Below are 12,643 nucleotides of genomic sequence, written 5' to 3'. Positions count from 1 at the left end.
GTTTGGGAGCAGCTAGATGGTAAAACCTGAAGTTGTGGAATGGTAACCCATATCAAACTTTGAAATCTGTTCTGTAACTATTTGTTAAAATGTACTCTGAAAATTGTTGCTCCGTTTAAAAAAAATTTTTTTATATGTTATATTTTACAACAATTTTTTTTTAAGTAATGACTCAAATGTCTCAGTCAAAACCAACATCTTACTCCATCCAGGCCATCACCTCTTTCTATCAGCACATTCTATCCTTGATTCTTCAATCTGAGCATGGTCAGAGGCAGGGAGGTTGAAGGGGGCAGATAGGGTCAGATCTGTTTCTAAAGTGCCAGCACATTCAATTTGCCGAGTATTTTGCATGAATTTCCTCTTGAGTTCACAGGCTCCTAACTCAGCAGAATTAAAATGGAATGAAATAAATAGAACAGCAGCCTGCAAGGATGTTCTGGGCCTGGCATGCTCAGGAAATGTGGGGCAAGGGAAAAGGAAGGAGAGAAGAGAGTTTTTAAGCAAAGGGGCTACGTAAGAGATTCATCTCCAGTGTCAGCTCCTTGGGAAAGCCTTCTCCAACTTCTCTGGTCCATTGATTGGTAGCTACCCACTCAGAATTGCTTCCTAAGATTCTCCTTCACAATCAGGCCCCAACCTCCCTTTCTAGTCCCCTTTTCACACACTCCAACCAGAAACACCTCACCTCTAGTCATATTAAATTCACCATTCTCCCGACATACCACAGTTCTTTGTGCCATTGTACATGTATTTATCACACCATACAAAAATAATTGCTTAAATGTCTGACTCTCCTATGAGTCCAATTCTTCTCCAAACTTTGGGTTTCATGTATGCATTGCATTCACTCCTAAATAAACTGCCACCTTATGTATTCAGTTAGGGTTCTCTAGAGAAACAGAATCAACAGGAAACACTTGCAAATATAAAATTTATAAAAGTGTCTCACGTAACCATGGGAATGCAGAGTCTGAAATCTGCAGGGCAGGCTGTGAAGCTGACGATTCCGATGGAGGGTCTGGACAAACTCCACAGGAGAGGCTCACCAGCCGAAGCAGGAAGAGAGCCTGTCTCTTCTGAATTCTCCTTAAAAGGTTTCCAGTGATTAGATTAAGCATCACTCATTGCAGAAGACGCTCCCGTTTGACTGATTACAAATGGAATCAGCTGTGGATGCAGCTGACATGATCATGATTATTATTTTTTTTTTTCCCAAACATCCATATTTTATTTTCAATTTTGTTTTAAATGCTTCTACATATTACTTCATTATTTAATGGAAGAGAAAATGAGTGAATTGAAGATAAACCAAGATGGTATGATCTAGTTATGACACAAATCTAAGACATTTTTCTTAATATTTAATTTTAATAAGGCAAGAAAGGACCCTTTAATAGAAACCAACATTTTGATATAATTTGTATAGTAGGATCAATTCCCTACCACCAAAGATCAGATAATCATCTGTATCATACTTCTGTGTCCTGTAGAGGAAGGATGTATTGTATTCTTTTTTTTTTTTTTAATTAACGGAAAGAAAAAAAAAAGAAATTAACACAACATTTAGAAATCATACCATTCTACATATGCACTCAGTAATTCTTAACATCATCACATAGATGCATGATCATCGTTTCTTAGTACATTTGCATCGGTTTAGAGGAACTAGCAACACAACAGAAAAAGATATAAGATGTTAATATAGAGAAAAGAAATAAAAGTAGTAATAATAGTAAAAAAAAAAAAAAAAACCCTATAGCTCAGATGCAGCTTCATTCAGTGTTTTAACATGATTACTTTACAATTAGGTATTATTGTGCTGTCCATTTTTGAGTTTTTGTATCTAGTCCTGTTGCACAGTCTGTATCCCTTCAGCTTCAATTACCCATTATCTTACCCTGTTTCTAACTCCTGCTGGACTCTGTTACCAATGACATATTTCAAGTTTATTCTCGAATGTCCGTTCACATCAGTGGGACCATACAGTATTTGTCCTTTAGTTTTTGGCTGGACTCACTCAGCATAATATTCTCTAGGTCCATCCATGTTATTACATGCTTCATAAGTTTATCTTGTCTTAAAGCTGCATAATATTCCATCGTATGTATATACCACAGTTTGTTTAGCCATTCTTCTGTTGATGGACTATTGGCTGTTTCCATCTCTTTGCAATTGTAAATAACGCTGCTATAAACATTGGTGTGCAAATGTCCGTTTGTGTCTTTGCCCTTAAGTCCTTTGAGTAGATACCTAGCAATGGTATTGCTGGGTCGTATGGCAATTCTATATTCAGCTTTTTGAGGAACCGCCAAACTGCCTTCCACAGTGGTTGCACCATTTGACATTCCCACCAACAGTGGATAAGTGTGCCTCTTTCTCCGCATCCTCTCCAGCACTTGTCATTTTCTGTTTTGTTGATAATGGCCATTCTGGTGGGTGTGAGATGATATCTCATTGTGGTTTTGATTTGCATTTCTCTAATGGCCAGGGACATTGAGCATCTCTTCATGTGCCTCTTGGCCATCCATATTTCCTCTTCTGGTAGGTGTCTGTTCAAGTCTTTTTCCCATTTTGTAATTGGGTTGGCTGTCTTTTTGTTGTTGAGTTGAACAATCTCTTTATAAATTCTGGATACTAGACCTTTATCTGATATGTCATTTCCAAATTTGTCTCCCATTGTGTAGGCTGTCTTTCTACTTTCTTGATGAAGTTCTTTGATGCACAGAAGTGTTTAATTTTGAGGAGCTCCCATTTATTTATTTCCTTCTTCAGTGTTCTTGCTTTAGGTTTAAGGTCTATAAAACCGCCTCCAATTGTAAAATTCATAAGATATCTCCCTACATTTTCCTCTAACTGTTTTATGGTCTTAGACCTAATGTTTAGATCTTTGATCCATTTTGAGTTAACTTTTGTATAGGGTGTGAGACATGGGTCTTCTTTCATTCTTTTGCATATGGATATCCAGCTCTCTAGGCACCATTTATTGAAGAGACTGTTCTGTCCCAGGTGAGTTGGCTTGACTGCCTTATCAAAGATCAAATGTCCATAGATGAGAGGGTCTATTTCTGAGCACTCTATTCGATTCCATTGGTCGATATATCTATCTTTATGCCAATACCATGCTGTTTTGACCACTGTGGCTTCATAATATGCCTTAAAGTCCGGCAGCACGAGACCTCCAGCTTCGTTTTTTTTCCCTCAAGATGTTTTTACCAATTCCGGGCAACCTGCCCTTCCAGATAAATTTGCTTATTGGTTTTTCTAATTCTGAAAAATAAGTTGTTGGGATTTTGATTGGTATCGCATTGAATCTGTAGATCAGTTTAGGTAGGGCTGACATCTTAATTATATTTAGTCTTCCAATCCATGAACACGGTATGCCCTTCCATCTATTTAGGTCTTCTGTGATTTCTTTTAGCAGTTTTTTGTAGTTTTCTATATATAGGTTTTTTGTCTTTTTGGTTAAATTTATTCCTAGGTATTTTATTCTTTTAGTTGCGATTGTAAATGGGATTCGTTTCTTGATTTCCCCCTCAGCTTGTTCATTACTAGTGTATAGAAAAGCTACAGATTTTTGAATGTTGATCTTGTAGCCTGCTACTTTGCTGTACTCATTTATTAGCTCTAGTAGTTTTGTTGTGGATTTTTCTGGGTTTTCTACGTATAGTATCATATCGTCTGCAAACAGTGATAGTTTTACTTCTTCCTTTCCAATTTTGATGCCTTGTATTTCTTTTTCTTGTCTAATTGCTTTGGCTAGAACTTCCAACACAATGTTGAATAATAGTGGTGATAGTGGACATCCTTGTCTTGTTCCTGATCTTAGGGGGAAAGTTTTCAATTTTTCCCCATTGAGGATGATATTAGCTGTGGGTTTTTCATATATTCCCTCTATCATTTTAAGGAAGTTCCCTTGTACTCCTATCTTTTGAAGTGTTTTCAACAGGAAAGGATGTTGAATCTTGTCAAATGCCTTCTCTGCATCAATTGAGATGATCATGTGATTTTTCTGCTTTGATTTGTTGATATGGTGTATTACACTAATTGATTTTCTTATGTTGAACCATCCTTGCATACCTGGGATGAATCCTACTTGGTCATGATGTATAATTCTTTTAATGTGTTGTTGGATACGATTTGCTAGAATTTTATTGAGGATTTTTGCATCTATATTCATTAGAGAGATTGGTCTGTAGTTTTCTTTTTTTGTAATATCTTTGCCTGGTTTTGGTATGAGGGTGATGTTGGCTTCATAGAATGAATTAGGTAGTTTTCCCTCCACTTCGATTGTTTTGAAGAGTTTGAGGAGAGTTGGTACTAATTCTTTCTGGAATGTTTGGTAGAATTCACATGTGAAGCCATCTGGTCCTGGACTTTTCTTTTTAGGAAGCTTTTGAATGACTAATTCAATTTCTTTACTTGTGATTGGTTTGTTGAGGTCATCTATTTCTTTTTGAGTTAAAGTTGGTTGTTCATGTCTTTCCAGGAACCCGTCCATTTCATCTAAATTGTTCTATTTATTAGCGTAAAGTTGTTCATAGTATCCTGTTATTACCTCCTTTATTTCTGTGAGGTCAGTAGTTATGTCTCCTCTTCCATTTCTGATCTTATTTATTTGCATCCTCTCTCTTCTTCTTTTTGTCAATCTTGATAAGGGCCCATCAATCTTATTGATTTTCTCATAGAACCAACTTCTGGTCTCATTGATTTTCTCTATTGTTTTCATGTTTTCAATTTCATTTATTTCTGCTCTGATCTTTGTTATTTCTTTCCTTTTGCTTGCTTTGGGATTAGTTTACTGTTCTTTCTCCAGTTCATCCAAGTGAACAGTTAATTCCTGCATTTTTGCCTTTTCTTCTTTTCTGATATAGGCATTTAGGGCAATAAATTTCCCTCTTAGCACTGCCTTTGCTGCATCCCATAAGTTTTGATATGTTGTGTTTTCATTTTCATTCGCCTCGAGGTATTTACTAATTTCTCTTGCAATTTCTTCTTTGACCCACTCGTTGTTTAAGAGTGTGTTGTTGAGCCTCCACGTACTTGTGAATTTTCTGGCACTCCGCCTATTGTTGATTTCCAACTTCATTCCTTTATGATCCGAGAAAGTGTTGTGTATGATTTCAATCTTTTTAAATTTGTTAAGACTTGCTTTGTGACCCAGCATATGGTCTATCTTTGAGAATGATCCATGAGCACTTGAGAAAAAGGTGTATCCTGCTGTTGTGGGATTTAATGTCCTATAAATGTCTGTTAAGTCTAGCTCCTTTATAGTAATATTCAGATTCTCTATTTCTTTATTGATCCTCTGTCTAGATGTTCTGTCCATTGATGAGAGTGGTGAATTGAAGTCTCCAACTATTATGGTATTTGTGTCTATTTCCCTTTTCAGTGTTTGCAGTGTATTCCTCACGTATTTGGGGGCATTCTGGTTCGGTGCGTAAATATTTATGATTGTTATGTCTTCTTGTTTAATTGTTCCTTTTATTAGTATATAGTGTCCTTCTTTGTCTCTTTTAACTGTTTTACATTTGAAGTCTAACTTGTTGGATATTAGTATAGCCACTCCTGCTATTTTCTGGTTGTTATTTGCATGAAATATCTTTTCCCAACCTTTCACTTTCAACCTATGTTTATCTTTGGGTCTAAGATCTGTTTCCTGTAGACAGCGTATAGAAGGATCCTGTTTTTTAATCCATTCTGCCAGTCTATGTCTTTTGATTGGGGAATTCAGTCCATTAACATTTAGTGTTATTACTGTTTGGATAATATTTTCCTCTACCATTTTGCCTTTTGTATTATATATATCATATCTGACTTTCCTTCTTTCTACACTCTTCTCCATACCTCTCTCTTCTGTCTTTTCGGTTCTGACTCTAGTGCTCCCTTTAGTATTTCTTGCAGAGCTGGTCTCTTGGTCACAAATTCTCTCAGTGACTTTTTGTCTGAGAATGTTTTAATTTCTCCCTCATTTTTGAAGGACAATTTTGCTGGATATAGGAGTCTTGGTTGGCAGTTTTTCTCTTTTAGTAACTTAAATATATCATCCCACTGTCTTCTAGCTTCCATGGTTTCTGCTGAGAAATCTACACATAGTCTTATTGGGTTTCCCTTGTATGTGATGGATTGCTTCTCTCTCGCTGCTTTCAAGATCCTCTCTTTCTCTTTGACCTCTGACATTCTAACTAGTAAGTGTCTTGGGGAACGCCTATTTGGGTCTAATCTCTTTGGGGTGCGCTGCACTTCTTGCATCTGTAATTTTAGGTCTTTCATAAGAGTTGGGAAATTTTCAGTGATAATTTCTTCCATTAGTTTTTCTCCTCCTTTTCCCTTCTCTTCTCCTTCTGGGATACCCACTACATGTATATTTGTACGGTTCACATTGTCCTTGAGTTCCCTGATACCTTGTTCAAATTTTTCCATTCTTTTCCGGATAGTTTCTGTTTGTTTTTGGAATTCAGATGTTCCATCCTCCAAATCACTAATTCTATCTTCTGTCTCTTTAAATCTATCATTGTAGGTATCCATTGTTTTTTCCATCTTCTCTACTTTATCCTTCACTTCCATAAGCTCTGTGATTTGGTTTTTCAGTTTTTCTATTTCTTCTTTTTGATCAGTCCATGTCTTCTTCATGTCCTCCCTCAATTTATCGATTTCATTTTTGAAGAGGTTTTCCATTTCTGTTCGTATATTCAGCATTAGTTGTTTCAGCTCCTGTATCTCATTTGAACTATTGGTTTGTTCCTTTGACTGGGCCATATTTTCAATTTTCTGAGCGTGATCCATTATCTTCTGCTGGCGTCTGGGCATTCAGTCAGATATCCCTGGGTGTTGGACCCCACAGGTTGAAAGATTTTTCTGTGAAATCTCTGGGTTCTGTTTTTCTTATCCTGCCCAGTAGGTGGCGCTCGTGGCATACGTTTGTCCATGGGTTCCACCAGTGAAAGTTGCTGTGGGTCTTTTAACTCTGGAAAACTCTCGCCGTAGGGGAGGTTCGGCAGCCGAAGCGTCTTGGAAGAGTGCCAGCTGGCCCGGGGGTCTGAACGCGGGGAGGGTCACCGGCCGCCGCAGCACGGGAGAGCGCCCGACCGAATTTCCTAGTCGGCCCGCGGCGCCAAGCATGGAGGGAGGGCGCCAGCTGTCGCAGCCCGGGAGAGTGCACTGTTCCCAGCTGGACGGGGGAGTCACGTGTTTGGAAGGGACCCCCCGGTCACCGTTCTCCGCAGTCTGGGGATTTCCGACCCAACTCTCTCAGTTGGTCCGGGGGGCCTCGCGTGGTGGGGGCACCAGCTGCCGCGGCCCAAGGGGACCGCCTGCCCAATTCTGCCAGTTGGCCTGGGAAGGAGGAAGGGAGGGACTCCGGCCGCTTGCCGTCCCGCCCGGGAAAGCCCGCGCCCCTCGGTGATCTCACCGGAGCTGGTTCTCCCAGACAGTCAGCCGTTCCAGGATGGGGTACACCGTCCCTTTGATCTCCGTCGTGGCTCCGGGAGCTGCTCTGTATTGTCTCCACTCCCCCAGTAACTGTTCTGGAGGAGGAAAGGTGAGGGTGGCAAGGCTGTCGAGGCCGGTGGCGGAGGAGCCGGTGAAGGCGGAAGAGGGCACGGTGGTGGTTGGAGAGCCGCCGGAGCAGGAGGGGGAAGAGGGGAGAGGAGGGTGGGCGGGCTGGCTGCTGCGGGGCGTGGGCGCCACGTGCCGGGCCGGCGGACAAAGAGGGGAGAGGAGGGCGGGCGGGCCGGCTGCTGCGGGGCGTGGGCGCTGCGCGCCGGGCCGGCGGACAAAGAGGGGAGAGGAGGGCGGGCGGGCCGGCTGCTGCGGGGCGTGGGCGCTGTGTGCCAGGCCGGCGGACAAAGAGGGGCATGATCATGATTTAATTCTATGAAATGTCCTCATCACAACAGACAGGCCAGCACTTGCCCAACCAGACAAACAGGTACCACCACTTGGCCAAGTTGACACATGAACCTGACCATGACATTTTATAACAAGACTTTCTCCTTTTGGTCCCCAGACTGACTCCTAAATTAGTTTCAACCCACATTTCTTTTTTTTTTTTTTTTTTTAATATTTTTATTGACACATGTTCGCACACATACAATTTGTACATGGTATACAATCAGCGGCTCACAATATCATCAGCATAGTTCTGTAATCATCACCATGATCATTTTTTAGAACATTTGCATCTATCCAGAAAAAGAAATAAAAAGAACAAGAACAACAAAAAACTTCATACATTCCATACTCTTTACCCCTCACTCTCATTGATCACTAGTATTTCCACCTGCCCATTTATTTTATTTTGATCCCCCATATTATTATTTATTTTTAAAATCCATATTTTTTACTCATCTGTTTATACCCTAGATATAAGAAACATCACACACAAGACTCTCACAATCACACAGTCACATTGTAAACGTTGTATCTTTATACAGTCATCTTTAAGAAACTAGGCTACTGGAGCACAGCTCAACAGTTTCAGGTACTTCCCTCCAGCCACTCTAATGCACCATAAACTAAAAAGGGATGTCTATATAGTGCATAAGAATAACCTCCAGGATAACCTCTCTGAAATCTCTCAGCCACTGATACTTTACTTTGGCTCATTTCTCTCTTCCCCCTTTTGGTCAAGAAGGCTTTCTCAATCCCTTGATGCTGGGTCCCAGCTCATCCTGGGATTTCTGTCCCATGTTGCCAGGGAGATTTACACCCCTGGGAGTCATGTCCCATGTAGGGGGGAAGGCAGTGAATTTACTTGCTGAGTTGGCTTAGAGAGAGAGGCCATGTCTGAGCAATAAAATAGGTTCTCTGGGGGTGACTCTTAGGCCTAATTTTAAGTAGGCTTAGCCTATCCTTTTCAGGAATAAGTTTCATAGGGATGAACCCCAAGATTGAGGGATCAGCCAATTGATCTGGTTGTCCCCACTGCTTGTGAGAATATCAGAAATTCTCTAAATGAGGAGGTTGAATATTTGCTCCTTTCTCCACAGTCCCCCAAGGGGACTTTGCAAATACATTATTTACTGCCCCAGTTATTCTAGGATATATCAAGGCATCACACTAACCTGGACAAACCTACAAAAATCTCACACCCTATTCAAGATTCCATGTACTGAGGAGAGGCTTCTGGGAAGATGGCAGAATAGGATAGGTCTAGTCTTCAGTAAGGTAATGCATTTAAGAGCCTACCACAATGCCTAGTACATCATCCTAACAAGTGCTCAATAAAGATTAGCTAAAATTATTAATTTATTTTATTTTATTTTATTTTTTTCATTTTTTACATGGGCAGGCACAGGGAATCGAACCCGGGTCCTCTGGCATGGCAGGCAAGCATTCTTGCCTGCTGAGCCACCGTGGCCCACCCAATTATTATTTATTAATAGTAAAAATATTATAAAGTGTTTGAGTTGTATTCAGGTGGCTTTGTGAAAGGTTATGACCAGGAATCAAGAAGGAGATTTGGAGCCCAGCAGAAAGGGCTCTTTGGGGGAAAAAACACTTCCCAGGTGGCTCAGCAAGCTTCAGGAGATCCCTGGTATGAACTGAAAAGTGTAACTGTAAATGATGAGGTCCTTGCAATTTCCCTCAACTGTACATGGTTGATTCCTCCTCATTTTCCTTTGTAGTTGAAGCATGTGCCTATGGAATAGCTCCCCTCTTCCTCCTGGGGAGAGAGTAGAGCTGGCTGGGTGGTGGTTACAAGTGCTAGAAATGTCAACCCGCATTTCTTAAGTTATAAGCAGTATAATGCAGTCTCATTATAGTACAGTAATTTGAGTTTAAGTAATAATGCTATGTTTGATAGCAGGAGTGTGACTGACAAAGTGATATAATTTGAAAGGACTGGTGGGTGGGTCATTTGTGCCTGGGCCATGGAAAACTTGCCTGACTAATTTTGGCAAGAACAGGTGTCCACACTCCTTTACCACATAAAAGACAGAACTAGTGGCATCGCTCTTTGGGGTAGTTTGTTTCACCAGCTTGTCCTGTTACACCTGCTGTATACCCCTGATAGAAAGGCTGTTTTCCACAAAACCAGATGAGATTAACCCAGACCTCCTGGCTCCCAGGACATCAGTCATCCTTGTATGCCGTCAGAAGGAGAAACCCCTATCTTCCAAGGAAATTGCTGAGTTCTCTCTCTCTTTGGGATCAGAGACTTTCCTAACTCCTCCACTCTGAGTCTAGATGATGGAAGCAGCATGAGAACCTGCTTTGTCTCAGTCATATCCAGTAAACCTATATTCCCTGAATAAATTCCAGTCCATTGAATGAGAAAGGCTTGCTCTTAGTTCTACCTCTGGAATGAGGAAATTAATCTTTAACCAGACTAAAACAATGAATAATAATTTTTCCCCACATACACATAGTTTTTAGAATATAACATAGGATTGCTGACTTACTCTGCCAAGTAAGGAAAGGCAGGCAGGCAGACTACCACTCATCTGCTATCAATTCTCTTACCTACTACTACCTTTTCAGAAAAGAATAGATATTTTAAGAACAACAATGACAACAATAACAACAAAAGAAGACTATAACCTCAGACCAAAGTGTTTTTTAAAATACTGAATATATTAACTTTATTTAGAGACACACATTGTCCTTGCTTTTTCTCATTTCACCATGGTAGTGAAATGGGTCAGTGAAAACTCTAGGATGGAGTTTGGGAAAAACAAAATTAGCTTCAAGCCTCTCTAGGCAGGCACTGGTTTTTATTCATTTGTGTATTCCCAGGGCCTAAATCAGAGCCTAGCTTATGATAAGTGTTCATGCACTTGTGAATTGTGAAGATGAAAAGAGGAAAGAAGGAACTTCCCTGTTAAGGAACAGGATAGGCGATAGATGTCAAGCTCCATTGAACTTGGGACTCCAGAACAAATTGCCTCCCCCCCACACACACTTTACCGTGACCTCTTTAAAAAGCAATGATCAGATTATTCTACTGTCTTATTTAATAACCTTTAGTAGTTCCCCACTGATTATACAATAAAGTTCAAATTTAGTAGAGTACACAATTCTCTTCATAGTTGTTCTCAAACCTCCATTTCTAGTCCTCTTTTTAGATACTCCCGCAGAATGTCCCTTACCTCTATTCAGATAAACTCACCATTCTCTCCATTAACCATGGTTCATGATTCTTTGTGCTTTTGCAACATCCTGTTCCCTCTGCCTGGAATCTCTTTTCTTCCCTCCCTTCTGATTGCTAATTCCCAACTCACCTTTTTTGAAGACCCAGCTTAAGTGCCCCTTTCCCTCCCTCCTTCTTGTTAGTTGCTCCCTCTGAGATCACACAGTACCTTATGTAAAAGCAATTACCAACCTGTGTTGTGATTATTTCTATGCTTGTCTCCCTGACAAAACTGGCTCTTAGAGGAACCGGACCATGACTTTTTCCATTCTTACATTACAATGTTCTTACATTACCTGTGTGTGGTATTGTTTATGAATAAATGAATGAATGGGGAAAATACAAAGAACCAACCTACTAACCTCTCCGTCTTGCTGGGCAGTCCAGAGTTAGAGGCAACTGTAGATTAGGGAAGTAAATTAAGGTTCCTTCTTCTGTAAAGTATGAAAAGTAGTCTGAAACAACCCCACTTCCTTACCAAAATCCCAATGCAAACTTTATTGCCTTTAATGCCTGAGGCATAGCTGAAGCTACTCAAGAAAAGTCATCTTACTCAGGTCAGTCTCTTATACAAACCCATACTCCTCCACTGTGAGATCACCAGAGCACCAACAGGGGTGTTAATGCTTAGTAAAGGGAAAGAAAGTACGGGTTGAGGTCTTTGAATTTAGGTATTTGTTGAAATTGAGGTTGCAACTGACAAGTGAGTAGTGTCTGAGTGTGTCAATCACTCCCACACACTTTCAAACATAAATTGTGGGAAAATATAAGATCTCACCTGTGAAACCATCCTCTCTTATGGTCTTTCTCTGCTTGTTCCTAATTATGGACACAATTAATTTTAATAACTCACCATCCATCAATTTCACATTAACTCATTGCATGTCTTTCAGACATTATGCTAAATAGAAGTGGGGGCAGGGTGTGTTCTTGACTCACGGGGTATGGCTAAGACTCCTCTGACTCAGGCTCCATCTACCTTCGGACTAATTAGCTCATTTGAGGAGGCTCTAAATGCTGGGAAATCAGCAATACCTGTGCCTGTCCAAGTGTACAAACAATTTGGAGGATTATAGCATTTTAACCTTTCCTGGAGTCCTGCAGCAATCAGGAGCTAACAGCCAAATGCAATTACACATCACCACCCCAGGACAGGAAGGGGGATGGGAAAGTACACAGAGACCAAGTACACAGAAGTTAGGGAAGACCACATGGGAGAGGAAGGACAAAGATATGTAGAGAGGAAAATGACCAAAGGGAGCAGAGATGGGCCAGAGAATGTAGATAATGAGAAAAAAAGAGAGAGTGTGAGTGAATGATCACATGGAAAAAACAAAGCAGACAGACAGGGGAGTGAAGGAGAAGAGGCCAATCCCATTAGAAGACACATTAATCTCCTCAAGGGGAGGGCGGGCTCATTCTTTCTTTTCTCTCCCTGCCTCACCCCCAATCTCTCTCTCTCTCTCTCTTTGTATTCCTCATATAACACTGTAAAGGGCTCAAAAAGTA

At 40.6% G+C, this 12,643-nt stretch overlaps 1 long non-coding RNA gene across 1 annotated transcript in view; it reads right to left on the bottom strand.

Moving 5' to 3' along the window:
* The window catches only part of LOC143665025 (uncharacterized), a 143,935-nt gene that overhangs the window by 47,632 nt on the left and 83,660 nt on the right, over window positions 1-12,643 (bottom strand). The gene's annotated exons all lie outside the window — the stretch shown is intronic.

The sequence above is a fragment of the Tamandua tetradactyla genome, chromosome 20, assembly GCF_023851605.1.
Source record: "Tamandua tetradactyla isolate mTamTet1 chromosome 20, mTamTet1.pri, whole genome shotgun sequence".
In the NCBI taxonomy this organism is placed as follows: domain Eukaryota; kingdom Metazoa; phylum Chordata; class Mammalia; order Pilosa; family Myrmecophagidae; genus Tamandua; species Tamandua tetradactyla.
Note: the sequence above shows the minus strand (reverse complement) of the source record. Positions and strands in the feature narration are given on the sequence as shown.